At 35.1% G+C, this 13,985-nt stretch overlaps 1 protein-coding gene across 2 annotated transcripts in view; it reads right to left on the minus strand.

Annotated features, from left to right (window-relative positions):
- Window positions 1-8,005, minus strand: part of igf2bp2b (insulin-like growth factor 2 mRNA binding protein 2b) — a 47,586-nt gene extending 39,581 nt beyond the window's left edge. For both annotated transcript variants that reach the window (XM_082165401.1, XM_082165398.1), the window contains exons 1-2: window positions 7,731-8,005; window positions 7,144-7,185 (exon numbers count right to left, since the gene is read on the minus strand). The gene's annotated coding sequence lies outside the window, so the exon portion shown is untranslated. The remainder of the gene's footprint in view (window positions 1-7,143; window positions 7,186-7,730) is intronic.
- Between the last annotated feature and the right edge of the window lie 5,980 nt (window positions 8,006-13,985).

Raw genomic sequence — 13,985 nt, forward strand, 5'->3', positions numbered from 1 at the left:
TCTTGAGCTCATAAGAGTAATTTCAATATTGCAGATGAGATTGCAGAATCCAGTCATAATTTTTTTTTTTTATTGAATAACATGGAATGTTATGGAATTTAGCAAAATGTGATGAATAGATCAAAAAGACTGTTATTGAAATCTGAAGACTGCATGTTCTGTGTCTCTGCATGAAAGAGTGATGCAGTTTAACACATTTTCTCAAGCATGCGCGCACATCCATGTGTTAATTTATGCACAGTAAACCTCTTTTGTGCAGCACTGTTTTCCAAAAATTAAAGGAATTGTTCAATTTAATTTGATTGGATGTAAAAAAATGTTTATTAAATTGTTAGTTTTATACCTTCCTTTTGTTTACCATCACTTTTGATAATGCATTTGTATTAAATCAAATACAATTAAATCATTAAAACAGAATCCAGAAAAAACGACAACACAGAATTTCTGAAAAAATAAAACACATTTCACTGTTTTTGTTAAAATGTTAATAATTTATTATTTTTAACGTTTTTTTTTTAATTCAGTTGATTTGACATCCTTTCTGATTATTAAAATGTAATTAAACCACAAACAACAAAATCCAGTAAAACGATAGCAGATTTTTGTGAAAAAAATTGAATAGATATAACTTTTTATTTTGTGGAAATAGATCAAAATTAAATGGACTTTGTGGGGCCCAATAAGAGTTATTTGTGATTCAGACTATCACTCTGTGTAATCAGATTTGTGAACAATGACTCATTACATTAAATACATTAAATTAAACGTAATAGTTATGAAGCTTAATACACTTTATGCATATGCCCTGTGGCTACAATCTGACAGTAACAGCGGGATATATTTATTATTAGCCTATATTCTTATTTAAATTCATGAAAAGATTTTACATACAGTATAGTTAGATTATTTATTTTGTATAAAGCTTAATAATCAACTCTTCTAAAACCTGTTGATCAGCCGACACCTATAAGCAAACAGGGAGTGTTCCTCTCTTCACTTTCACAGCACGTCTTTATTTCTGCTTCCCAACCTTTCTCACAGTACTTATAGATCACAGTAAAATTTCCCAGTAAATTCCCTCTCCTGTCAGCTGGTCTCAGTGGGCTATTGTGTTGCTTTAGACTCCACTCACTCACACACTTCATCCATAACAAAAGCCCAACCGACCTGCCTATACCTCTACACTCTCCAGCTATAGGGTTACCATAGCAACTCCTGCACCATCCCCAAGTCATCAGCATTGCCTCAGCATAGGTATGGGGCAAAGGCTTTAAATGTGACTAAGTCAATGTGTGTTTAAAGAGAAAGAGACGCGGATACAGAAACAGAGCCTGTGAACACCAATGGACTATCAACACCACGCAGAATATCTAAAAACAGACACAAGTGCTGTCAATGGTTTCGCGCAACGAGAAGGACAGAGACAGTGAAAGGATGAATGGAGATGGGTTATTCGTTTAATCTCAAAATCTCTAAATACCCCCGTACTCCTTCAACTGGTGTAACAAAGCTCAGATAGTGTCTTCCGAGTCCAGGCATGTCACAAGTACTGGCAATGCAAGAACACCGCTCACCTTTGACTGCCATTTAACTTTATTGTTATGACATTTATTAATTAAACAGGATATTCAACAGGATATTTAAGAAAAAAATGTTTAACCCTAACAACACTTTGCTGAAAAACCTGTTGTGCACATAATGCATGCATTCTGACATCTGGAAGTTCATACCTTTGTTAGTAAGTGAATCGTGAAAAGTAAAATTCTAAAAACATCCCCCCTTTGTAATGTGTTTGTTCAGTTTTGGTTTCGTTTTGACTGTGTTCTGTTCCTGTTTGCCTGTGTTCCCTTTGCTAGTTTGTCTCCATGGTTTTTGATTGAGTTATAGACGCTGTTCTGGTTACGTTAATTATCTCTGTGTATTTAAACCCGCTGTTCATTAACTTTCTTTGTCCGGTATCGTCAATGTTAATGTGGTTGTGTACAGTTATTCTCCTGCGATTTTCTGAGTTTTCTGTTTTGGATTTATTAAAGACTGTTTTTGTTTCTCAACTCCTTCTTTGTGTACTTTATAACACAATCGACACCCTTAAGTTGTTGTACACATCTCTTTTTGCTGTGAAATCTTTACTAATTCTTATAAAGTAAATGTAATACATGTTATATTGTTAGTAGTAATAGTTCAAAATAGATAATACTGGAATGAAGCAACTTCGGATTATTTGACTATCCATACATCATGTTTAAGAAAAATGATGTTAAAATGTATCAAATATGATTCATCAGGCTGTTGAGGAACGTTTATTTGTACATCTCTCAGTCATCATTGTATTGCACTGCGTTATATTTTTTGCCCCCCACAGTAAAAACGAAAGAGCTTTGATCTTGAAGGATTTAAATATCATCTTTCCGAGACATGTTATTGGGAGATAAAAGACAACTGATATTTATATGAATTTTATGCAAGTAGTCTGCTTCACTAACATAAAGATCTCATTGGGATTTTAAAAATCTATTTCAGGAGTGTTCAAATAAATATCGCAATAGTCTGAAAATTGTGTTGTAGCAGAGGAAGAACAAGTTATTACATGTTAATAACAAGATGAGCAAGAAAAAGATTAGAAAGAAAAGAAAATGATTACACTTTATTTTATGTGTCCTTGTTACAGTGTAATTATAATTTTTTCGAAACAACGTTTGGTTACAATTTTTATCACTCAGCGTCTGTGATTTCATGCACCGATTCGGACCGGACCAACATCTCCGTGTTTATTACAGAGATGGGAGTGTGTGTTTTCTAGACGTGGCCGTTAAAGAAGGTCATGTGCTGTGCTTTACGCATGCATTACGTATGACATATATGTCTTAAGTTATTATTTAATTTAGTTTAATTTATTATAAAACCCCTATTCAAGTAAACTTCATAAGTTTACAAAAGTGGCTAAACCCACATAAGTGAGCAGCGAAACAAGCATCGTATTCTAACCTCACATTGATATTAAGTGTATTCACAGTTTCATGCGATTTGTTCTATTTATTAATTTTATAATAAAAAAAGTTCATATTTTTCGTCATTCATATCTAAATGAAATAAAAACATGCTGAAGATTGGTATGCAAACGGTAGCTCAGGTAGGTCAAAAAACACGAGGAGACGAGTTAGGATAATACAACATCAACATCATCAGACATTCGCATTCGGATGGGATTGGATTTCTCAGAGGTACGCTAAGTTCGGCGAAAAACTGCAAGGAATTTGCTCTGGAATTTTTACAGACGTTGTGTGAGAAAAACACAGACAATAAGACAAGGAACATTAAGACAACAGAAAGTGTTTCATGTTGACTTTAACACCACAATTAAATTCACATACCAAAGACAAATGTGACAAAAATGTGTAACTTAAAAAAAAGTATCATCCAGTGATGACTATAATACATAAACTAAAATAATTACTAATACTGACCATCCCATATATTAGTTACTTCATGTTACCAATATAAAATAACACTGTCATATATTATAATAGTTACTTCATGTTACCAATATAAAATAACACTGTCATATATTATAATAGTTACTTCATGTTACCAATATAAAATAACACTGTCATATATTATAATAGTTACTTCATGTTACCAATATAAAATAACACTGTCATTTATTATAATAGTTACTTCATGTTACCAATATAAAATTACTCTATGTTTCTTACGCTCTCATCTGCTGTTCTAATCATGATACCTACATTCAACATGTGTTCTGTGACAGGATTCCTGTGCATCAGATGACACAGGGTGACAGAACTGAAGTCGTGTTCATAGTGCGGCATCCGATCTGCTCAGCTCTGGTTACTCTCACTCACACACACACACACACACACACACACACACACACACACACACACACACACACACACACACACACACACACACACACACACACGGGTGGCTTGGCCCACTTCCACTGACTGTAGTAGCGCTTTCTCCACACCGTATCTCTCTATGAAGTTTCAATGAAGTAATGCCGAAAATGAACTTTAGCACAAACACACACAACTCCCTCTCTACTCAGAAACACCTATTTTAAAGTGCGAGGGCTTTAATTCTTTATGAAATAATGACAGTATTTTAATTCTCAGATTTGGTCAGAGTTTTTTTCAACTTGGTTCAAAAAAACAAATTTATCCAAAAATTGTTTGGAAATTGAGACCTATAATAAATTCTTCTCATAACAATCATAAACAGCTTCACAAAACTCGAACATATTTCGTTGTTATCAACCTTTACTAATCATTGCATTTGTATGGAATTTAAATTATAATTTAGAACTGCACATTTTAATGTTCTGTTCCCTTTATTTTTATTTGATTTATCAAATAGTTTTATTTATTAAATAAAATAAAAAATGGACTGATTCTGTCTAATGTTGCTGACACTGACTCTCAAAGCTGTTGTTAAAATGTTTTATCATGAGTTTACTATTTATAAACACATGATGAATCTACAAATCAGACTTAGGTCATTTTGAATCTGGTCTAGTATGTTTTAAGACACCACAATTAAAGTATTGCCGCAAATGCCACATTTTCAAATGTATTGTGCATATTCAGAATTTGGTAACACTTCACAACAAGGTTTTATTTGGTGACTTTAGTTAACAAGAACTAACTATAAACAATACTTCTACAGCATTTATTAATCTTAGATAATGTTCATTTCTAATAATACATTATTAAAATCAAAAGTTGTAAACATTAATGCACTGTGAACTAACATGAACAAACCATGAACAATTGTATTTTTATTAAATAAAAGGAACAAATATTTTAGATGCTGTAAAAATATATTGCTCATGGTTAGTTCATGTTAACAAATGAATCAACTAACGTTAACAAATGAGACCTTATTTTGAAGTGCTAGCAACAATATAAACAACAAATATAAAAGTTATAAATCAACAGTTGATAGAACCTCAAATACAAACACTGCTTTTGTAATGCTGAGTTCAGGATGTATAAATGATTTATTATATGAAATTTACTGTTGGAAAACCATGATAATAATATTGATCACTTTTGCTATCTGATACCTTATGTGTTTTCCTTTTCTGGAATATTGAAATCATTAATTATCATTATTTTCTTCATGAACTTACATTGTAATATTAGTTTGAACATTTGAGAAACTGAAAATGTTTGTAATCAAACAAATTTAAAACAGAATATTGGTATAGTTTATTTTTATTATTATATATAGTTTAACATTTTATGTATGTTTTGTAATAGAATAATTATCGTAATAAAATAAGTATAATTAAAATAGTATCATTTGAAAAACTGACTGGCCTCTCAGTGATTAAACGAATATTGACAAATATAAATTTTTGGAGTTGATTTAAACTTAAGTTTTAATTTAGTGGAGGTTTAATATTTTACTCTCAAAACATTGAGTTACATACTGTTTTAATTTTTTTTTTAAATTCACAAAATCCCTTGCCACAAACCACAAAGATGCCAATATGCATGTTGTGTCTATTAAAAGGTATAATAATAAGTTTGTATAATATGTACGTATAACATATAGGCTAGCAAATTTACTTAAAAGCAGCCACATCACTGCAACTAAAACAATGTACAACAATGCGACCTATACAAATTACTCAAGTACACATAATGGTAATGTCAAGTACCATTACAGTGGACTCTAATTATGTTCCTTGCCCCACATCCCACCTCTCTTTGTGTGAAGACAACAGGGAATCTCTATTAATACTATCTAGTAATACTTGATGTTGTTCTTGGTGGCCCAGTATTAGCAAAAAAAAAAAAAAAAAAAAAAAACTATTCTTATGAAAATGTCTAATATAATCTAATAATTCCCTCTCATACTTATGGAATGCTTTAATCTAGAACGAAAACTTGGCAAGTTACTGTACACATAAGTACTTCCAAAAACATTTTGATCAGCCTGTTCTGTTTATTTGGGTTTTGCACTTTAGACTGACAAAAAAAGAAAAAAAAGAAAGAAATGGAAGCTCCACAAAATCATGTTGATCATGGTTAATTTTGTATGGGTTTTTGAGATGTAGGCTATACATTTCCCATTTGGTCCCCACCAATCATGAGTTAGAGAATGGGGTGTCCCTGCTACTTGTATGGTTTTTGTGTGTGTGTGTAAAGTATAGAAAAGGCATCTGCAAACACATTATGCTAAAAACTACTGCAGGGTGGAAGCATAGGAGGAATGTAAAGCTGGTCACGTGGTTGTGTTCTATGTACTTAAGTAACCTTTGCTATTCAAGCATGTCTGCATGCGTTTGAACAAATGATTTGCATTAATGGTAAGCTCAATCTCTTTAACGCCATATTTAAAAAAAGAATGACTATTGTAGTGAATAAAGTATTGTAGAGAAACAAGCAGCCAGAGACTATAGGCTATATTTGATTTTTCTACACCTTTAACAACAGTAGATAAACAGCCTTAATAAACAAACATAGGTAATGCACATGATACAGATTATAATTTGAATCATTAATAATAATAACAAACTTAAAAACCTATCATTGTGATGCAACATTTAAAGCCAGCAGATATTCTCATCTATCTGCTGTGAATCCAACAAGAAAGTTACAAAAACAAATACGTAAATACAAATTAAACAGAGAAATGAAGTAGGCTAACTAAATGTCTGCTATACGACCTCCAATACGCAATCCTCACAACATCAAGTTCAGACCTGGTTCCCTCACAGCCAATGGTGTAGGCCTATGTGTGTTTGTGTGTATGGGTGCTGACACAATGGACAAAAGGCACTCGACCTAAACAGGAAGTTTGACTTTGTGGCACTTTAACAACCTTTGTCAAGCCCCGAGTTATTTTAACACATAGCTTTTGCCTGTAGATGTATTATAGCCTACTAATTCGTAAATACTGATTATTATTTTTCCCTAAATTAAAAAGAAAAGTGTATTTTCACATTGTTTGCTAAACTGAAAAACAGCTACCGAAAACAACATTTCCAGTTACATAATAAAAACTTTGGATATAAACAAGTGCGACTAGGCCCACACGACCATTCAAACAACTCTAAAAGCACAGTGGGACCGACAAGACAACCCAGTCAACAGAAGAAAAAAAACTTACCTTAGATTTTGGGAAATCTTGAACGCCTTTCTGCGCTATTCCCTGAGAAAACATGGGTACAGACAACTTAAAAATCGTGAAAAGGCTTACATGCTATATTTCCCAACGTCGAAATGGTTTATAATAGCTATATACACGTCTAGCTCAAATAACAATTTTAAAATATATAAGAGTTCTGTTCACCAAATTTAGAAAAGGTTACAAAAAATGACCATCTCCAATAGCCTACTGAACTGTATTATTTTGGGGAAAGCAGGCGCAAAATAAACAAGAGTGCCAACCTAAACAAAAACTGTTCCTTCGCACTTAAAACTGGCTTATCTGGACGTCTTTACATTAAACTAGACCTTACACGTTGGTTATATAAGGACTTTAGTGACTTACTATCGACAGCCTGTTGAATAGGCGAAATTAAACTGAATTCTCATTTATAAGCGAGATTGACCGAAAGGATCCATGCAATCACACACCCCTCACCCTGAACTATATTATCCTCTCTTTTCTTCAACCCCATTGACCCTAATCACAATCCACCTCGTAGAAACATACTCAGATGTTGCACCAACTTGGCAAATGCATAAACATACCGTTTCGTCCCGTGAGGTCTTTCAAATAAATTCGCCAAGATATTACAGAAAATTATTTCTCCGGGAAATCCGTGAAATGCACCACCCGGCGGAAATATCCAAATTGCATCCCTTCATAAAAAAATAAAGAAACCCATTTCTCATCAATGCGGGTAAATGAAAAGCGTGGAGAGAACTTGTTCTCTTAAATATTCACGTGGTTAATAAGATTTTCGCGTCGTTTCGCGGTAGTGAGAGGAGTGGCTGTCTTCCCGATGGTACATGGACTCTGTCCAATCAGAACTATTGTACTTCTTGACCATGGTTTACTTCATAGCCCCTCCCCTATTTTACTATAGATGAAACTGAAACTCTTAGCTAATGCAATGGAATAAACCAGAATGCTTTTGTTTGATTAAAGCTCTTTTAATAGCCCTGCCTACACTATGGCTACATATTGACAGAATTGGTCAATATTTAATAATCATTTCTTACAGTTACAAGACTGTAGCTATTCAGATTTGTATTTGAAATTGTTTGGGTCATTTTTTGTCATTATGCTACAGATTACTGCAATAATGAATAATGAAAAAAATCATATTGTGGTGGATTTAATAATAACTTAAATAGTTGTTTCGTTTTAAGTCACCAGTTTTGTGATTGCTGATATAATGGTGTAAGCTCTTAATATCTATTCATAAATGATAGGCTAATAATTTAGTCTACGCTTGCATTCAATACTATACGAGTAATACTATTGATTAAAACAAAACAACAATAAAACAATTATGCAGCAAATTATTCAAAAATAGAACTGCAAAATTGGAGCAATGGGAGCATTAATCATTTAGCCTACCTGTAAATGTACAAGTGATTATTAATTAACCACTGTAATCACTGTGCTTGTAAACCACAAAACTGGAATTTTACAGTCATATTCTAATCCTGTTCACTAAACAGTATACATATGTAATGTAACTGTAATAATAACAGCTACTTTACAGATCACTGTACATGTATAGAAACTAGAAGACAGTAATATACAGAAAATTCACATGAACATTTTTGTAGTGTTTCAATGGCTGCTAAACACATTTGTGGTCAGGGAAATGAACAAAAGCAGCTTCAACACATTAGGCAGTATTCTCTCACCAACACTTCAGGTAGCCTATGCCATTGGGACACAGGGCCTATACATTTTGTTCAGTTTCTGTAACAAAATTTAAGAGAAATATAAAAATAAAAAAGGGTCTTTAAAGAATAAACTGCAAATTGTCTAAGTAAATGTTGAAATGGAGGGTGACCTTTGGAAAATAACAATAATACCCCCAATATCAAATGGGTTTAAGGAATGTGGCTACAAAAGTCATTCCAGTGGTCACCAGCTACACCTCAAACTCAAATCACATTACACCATGTCTCTTTAATTCAAGTCAATATCTTAATGTCAAAAGATGGAGAACACACACGCACACAAAATGGTTACCCCGTTGTCATGTAATTTATTTTCAATAGTCTATCAAAGAAAGAAAGAAAGAAAGAAAGAAAGAAAGAAAGAAAGAAAGAAAGAAAGAAAGAAAGAAAGAAAGAAAGAAAGAAAGAAAGAAAGAAAGAAAGAAAGAAAGAAAGAAAGAAAGAAAGATCATTGTAATTATAAATCGTATTAAGTGATTAACAACAACAAACTTAATAAAACTAAAACATTGTTACAAATGGGAAAGAAATGAATTCTTCCATATACCAATGTATCATTTATTAATCAAAAATACAATCAAATACAGTAACATTGTGAATTATGTTGCACATATTTTCACTGTGGTGGAAACATTGGGATGCATCATAAACCATTGTACAGCAGAGCTCTAATCTTCTCCTTAAAAGGATTCAAATGACATTAAAACCTCGGTCTACAATATACATGCATTTATTCATCATTATATCTATATAATGCCTAACAAATGTATCGTAATGTGTGTGCAAACTCATAGAGTTTAACAACGCTGCAGCAGTATCCAAAAAGTTTTTAGAATCCTCCCATAAACATGTTGAGTTTGAAGTAAAATTGCATAAATTGTACCCTCGACACCTATTGCCCCCTAGTGGTGTTTCTTTTATTTACTTCAAAATCAAAACGACATTACAAAATTCCGTATAACAAGTTAAGTGAACAGTTAAACTTTAAAATAAATAAATAACATGATTTAAAAAAATTATTGTAGGCCTGTATAACTCAGAAATACTTGGCTATTTATCACTTTTGCTTTAATGACAGAATGTTCTCTGATAAGGACTCCTCAAGTTTGTGTAAACTATAAGGAGACAAAAATAAAAAGGTAGGAAACCTGCACTTGTACATATAGTGGGTAGACTTAAGCCTGTAAATAAAAGACATGATCATACTTTGTTACAGTAGAAAATAACACTCTAAAGAGGAATACTCAAAACCACATTTATATTTAGAAAATTGTGTTATCAAACAATATAATCTCTTTACATACAGTACTTAAAAAAAATTGTCTATGTAAAATGTATTTCATATGTTTGCACGTTAGCTATAATAGATTAATAAGCGATCAGAAAGTAGGTAAAGGAACTAAACATTTAAATTAATGCTCATTCTCTAACAAATTCATTTTATTGGACATTTTTCAACAATTTTTTTTAAAATATACTTTTGTACTTAAATTAAGGTGTGATTATATCAATATAATATTGCAATTTATAAACAAGAGAAACTAAAGTCAAGTTCCCCTTTGAGTGAAACTCAATGCTGCGTCATGGCTTGACGCTATGGGGATGCTTCGTGTGACCCGGTATCTGAAGTATGCGTTTACTCACGCCAAACTAGGATTGGCTGAACATGATGGCGTAGTGACATAGTGTAGTGCATCAATAAAAAATCGAAAAAGACGCCACAGCAGTGTGTCGTCAGCTTCTTTGTTTTCAGAAATCATATGTGTGAGCATGTGTTTGCTTTACCTGTATGTGGGGGTTGAACAAAGAGTTTGTTTCCAACATGTCAGGAAAAATTTTTAGGAGGTGTGTAACGCCTTGCCCGTGATATATTATGGCTCATTGTGAGAAATTAACTCTCTGCAAGCTCCGATCCCACTTGGCTCTCTTCGAGAGTCAAGTCCCTGCACCCTGTTGTTCGGGTACCACAGTCGCCGAGGTGGCTCTGCAAACTTCAATCATGGAGTGTGCAGGTACTGTAGATTTGGCAGATAAGAAACAGGAGACAGTTGATAAGGGGGCCGGGAAGAGCGGTCAGGCACAGCCATCCCGGGGGAGAGAGGATCTCAGATCTCCTCTGGAATGGCAAAGGAAAAAAAAACTGGCAATCCTGGCCCCCAGCCCCCGAGGGTCACCCCTAGGTTCTCAGTGGCCATCCAGCCAGTGAGCTTTTTGGGACCTTCATCTTCATTATAGGACATAAATTGTCTGAAATGATCAAAGAGTTTCTAGCTTTGAAACCCTTCCTCCCACTCCTAAAAGAAGCCATCATGTAGTCCACACAGACAACACATTGGTAGTCTCTTACATAAATCACCAGGGCAGTCTGCGTTCACATCCCCTTTTCAGGCAGGCGCAGCAGATTCTGATCCAGGCAGAGGGCAAGTGCAAGTTACTAAGAGCAGTTTACATCAAAGGGCATGTATTTTTGGGGGCAGATATCCTGTTGAGGCAGGGGCTGAGGCCCGGGGAATGGCGACTCCATCCACAGGTAGTGGAGTGCATATGGCCGAGCGGAAGTGGAGGTGTTCGCCTCCGAGGAGGCATGGTCCATGCTTTAAGGATTTATGTCCACCACTCAGGCCAGTGCTGTAAATCCTCTCAGCTTCTTATCTGTTTTGGTGGCCACAATAGAGGTAATGCGGTCACTAAGCAGCTTGTCCTACTCCTATGAGGCATGCGGATTGGCTTCGCCTCTAGGGGTTAGGGTCCACTCCACTAGGAGAGTCGCGTCTTCCAGAGCTCTTGCTAGGGGTGCATCATGGCAAGACGTTTATAGTCCTCTCTGCACACATTCATCAGGTTCTACAGTCTCAGGTCCTTCAGGGTTAATCCAGTCATAGCCAGCACTCACAATTCGTGAGCTTAGAATTATAAGGTTCTATCTCCGTTTAGGGTAGTTCTGAGATATTGAGCATCAAAGTTTTTACATCCCAGCTGGCAATGGAGAGATGGAAACTTTTTATTTTATTAATAACTACTAACAAAATATTTTTTTTTTACAAAAATAACACCGCACAGGCATTAATAAACACCTAATGGATCAGATTATGTCAAAAACTCAATTTCGACCAAAAGTGGAGACAGAACCTTATAATTCTAAGCTCACGAATTGTCTGTGCAGAAACATAGCCTTGTGGGCAGGCACTGTCTAGTGGTGTGTTATTCCCATAGCGTCAAGCCATGACCCAGCGCTGAGTTCCACTCAAAAGGGAACGTCTCAGACTACAGGCTTGTTTCACATAACCTGTCTCTGCAGCTCATAGCTTTTCCATGCTCAAGCCCTTATGGTAACTGTACTGGTGGTAGCTGAGATAACAGACAATGTGGGTCATATAAGTCAGTGTACGAACCAGATTGAAGAATACCAACTACCATCCCAACTATGAAATGGCTATACTGTGAAGTGCGTGGCTCTTTACCCACAGAATTTTGCCAGAGTCATCAGAGACTTCTGCACTCTTCAGGCAAATCCACCTTAATAAGCCATAGAATCCATACTTACCTGGGAAAGTGTTTAGACTGCCAGGTGAACATCCTTCTTTAAGTCCTTATGAGGCTTGCCTTCTGAGTCCTCCTCCGTAAGTGCAATGGCTAGTCTGGTAAGTGCAATGTCATAAACCGCCCCGTGGTCACTGAACAAAGATTATATTAAAGTTAATTAATAAAATATGTTATTTAATATCTTTTAAATCTATATATTAACTGACTTTCTATTAATACAATACAGTTAATGGCATTCATCTGTGATCTCCCAGTGCTTTACATCATGGATAGTTTAGCATTATGTGATTAATTTACAAGAAAACATAATGCCGCCTTCTCAGAAAATATATATTTTTGTGGTTGTCTGGCATTAGGCTACATAATGAAATTGGACAAGTACAGTGCAGATTCATTTTCCGCTGCTTCTTTTTTGTGTGCAAAGGATTGTGGGCAATTGGAGGACGTGAAAGATACACTGGGGGTGCTTCTCAATATCTCTCCTCGTCTCCTTGCTCCTCCATCCTATGACCTGGAAATCGATTGAGCTCAGCCATCTTGAAGGACATCTCAATTCTCTAATTCCACCGCGAGGAGGTCGAGGATCGAGGAGTGAGGAGTGAGGAGGAGTCATGAGCGAGTATACACGGGTGTATCCTTTGCGGAAGAGTTTTATCGACTAAGCGTGACGCACATATAAATTCCTCCTCCCCCTTCACATCAGTCACAATCATTTTAATTTATACTTTACCTTTGCAGTTTATATAAACCACACATTTTACATATTTCAACAGGGTATCTTGCTTTATTTTTATTATGAATTTCTTAACCAAACTACAACAACATATGGGCAGATCCTTTGAGCGCTGCTGATGATGCTGTGAAGTGATGCTCGAGTGATCAAGAATATTCCAATATATCGTATTATTGTATTATTATACAAATAATAAATAATTGGCTCTATACAAATAAGCTTTCCTTTGATTTCTCCGTCCTCACATCTTTTCCTAGCAGCCTTCCCTCGTGGAGCTGAGACATGAGGAAGGGAAGCGAGGAAAAGAAACGAGAATTCACAAATAAGAATTGAGAAGCAACCTGAGGCTGTGTTTAACTCCACTTTTAGATATAAACTCACAAACTTCCCTAAGATTCCCTAACATGCCAGCTAGTTACTGACCTCATGCAGACTAAAATACACATAGCTGAAGCGGATTGATACCATCTTGGTCTGTAGCGAGGTTTACGTTAGGTAACGTAAAAATCAGCGGAGCAGTCTGAAATCTGCCCCATTGGCTCTAAGTTAGAGCGCACAACCTTAATAGGACGCAGGATATTTGAGAAGTATCCTGGCTTTGGGAAGGTTTCAACACTAAACACTGATCTCCAGAATCCAAAGAAAACACAGACTTCTCTGATCCTTGTGGACAGTGGACTCCCAATGGGACTGTATGGATGACTTTCAACCTTCCAGAGATTGATGTACAATGTACAGTGTGCTTGTGAATTCCAAATGCTGGTAAAAAGCATTCAATATTTTTTTTCCTCAGTAGAAAAAAGCTG

The sequence above is a fragment of the Leuciscus leuciscus genome (assembly GCF_965113295.1).
Source record: "Leuciscus leuciscus genome assembly, chromosome: 3".
Classification (NCBI taxonomy): domain Eukaryota; kingdom Metazoa; phylum Chordata; class Actinopteri; order Cypriniformes; family Leuciscidae; genus Leuciscus; species Leuciscus leuciscus.